Genomic DNA, 1,856 nt, shown 5'->3' on the forward strand with positions numbered 1-1,856 from the left:
ATGCTTATTTGTCATTTGTATATTTTCTTTGGTGAGGTGTCTGTTAAGGCCTTGGGCCCATGTTTTAAAAAGGTTGTTTGTTTTCTCATTGTTGAGTTTTAAGAGTTCTTTGTGTGTTCTGAATAATGGTATTTTAGCAAGGAAGTCTTGTAAATATTTTCTCCCAATCTGCTCTGTGCCTTGTCTTTTCTTTTTGCTTTTTTTGTTTTTTGTTTGTTTGTTTTGGTCTTTTCATTCTTTTGACAGTGTCCTACACAGAGAACTTTTTAATTTTAATGGAGTCCAACTTATCAATCTTTTCTCTCATGGATCTTGCCTTTGGTGTTATATGTAAAAAATCATCACCAAATGAGAAGTCATCTAGGTTTTCTCCTATGTTCTCTTCTAGGAGTTTTATAGTTGTACATTTTGCATGCAGGCTTAGGATCCATTTTGAGTTAATTTTTGTGAAATGTGTAAGGTCTGTGTTTAGACAACTTTTTTCATGTGATTTCCTAGTTGTTCCAGCATCATTTATTGCCTCTTTTTTTAAAAATTGTAATTTTTTTATTCGAAAACAAATATACAACTTGGAATGGATTTGAGGCAAATTGTGTCATAAGCAGATTTTCTTTAAGTGGCTAAACAAAGTTTAAAAAGCAAGTAACAATAAAATAAAATGTTTCTGGTACAGGACCAGCAGTACAAAAAAATAGTGTATGAGTACCTGGATAATACACCCATTTTGCAATAGTGCAACTTTTAAGTACATATTGTTGACGGTCCATAGTCCATGCAGAGTTACAACTCCACACTTCAACAACAGCATGCTGACAGTTCCTAAGGAAAACTACTTAAAAAAAAGGCATAATCCAGATGTTCCCTCATTTGACCAACTCCGTCTAAGTTTAGTTGTGCAGAAGGGCTTAGATATATCCAGAGTAAGCCACATGCAACATGTTACTTGATCAATTTTCTAAAATAAGGTTTCAGGACAATGACAGTAAGATAAGGGAAGAAAACATGGAGGAATGAAGTCCTAATGACTATACATGCATATTTTTTGACAGCAGGGGGGAACCTTTTACAGATAAGTTACAATCAAAGAAAAGGCAAATAAACAATTTTGTACAAGAAATTTAACACATTCTGTACAATGTCTTCACTTTGCTGTCATCATTTGTACAAACCCTTCATAGTTTACTTGACCATCACCATCAATAACTGCTTCCCTGATCATTTCATCAACCTCTTCATCTGTTAACTTCTCTCCCAGATTTGTCATCCCATGGCAAAACTCTGCTGCACTAATATTGCCATTGCCATTCTTATCAAACACATGGAATGTTTCTCTAATTTCTTCTTCACTGTCTGTGTCTTTCATTTTTCTTGCCATCATTGTCAGAAATTGCAGGAAGTCAATTGTGCCATTACCATCAGCATCTACTTCATTAATCATGTCCTATAACTCTGCTTCTGTGGGATTTTGCCCAAAAGGCCTCATTACAGTTCCCAATTCCTTTGTTGTTATAGTTCCATCACCATCCTTGTCAAATAGTGGAAAAGCTTCTTTGAATTCTGCAATCTGCTCTTGAGTCAGTTGGTCAGCCATGCTGTAAGCATTACCGGTCTCCAAGAAGCGACCACACAACCACTCAGCTTGTTTGCCCCACTTGGACTCTATTGCCTTTTTTTTTTTAATGTGTGAATAAGTTTTTTATTAAAAAAATCTATTTATTTATTCATCAGCAATCAATTTTTGAATGACTCATACATACAAGATACTATGCTAGATATTAAATTTTCATAAAACCTAAGTTCCTTGTCCACAAGGAACTCTATCATAAAAGATACAGAGGAGTAAATCAATAATTAAA

The 1,856-nt window shown here is 34.4% G+C and overlaps 1 pseudogene; it reads right to left on the reverse strand.

Moving 5' to 3' along the window:
* Window positions 1-792: 792 nt before the first annotated feature.
* LOC112811026 (calmodulin-like) lies at window positions 793-1,643 on the reverse strand (annotated as a pseudogene).
* Between the last annotated feature and the right edge of the window lie 213 nt (window positions 1,644-1,856).

The sequence above is a fragment of the Callorhinus ursinus genome, unplaced genomic scaffold, assembly GCF_003265705.2.
Source record: "Callorhinus ursinus isolate GAN/ISIS: 27379988/994484 unplaced genomic scaffold, GSC_fseal_2.0 scaffold2, whole genome shotgun sequence".
NCBI classification, from domain to species: domain Eukaryota; kingdom Metazoa; phylum Chordata; class Mammalia; order Carnivora; family Otariidae; genus Callorhinus; species Callorhinus ursinus.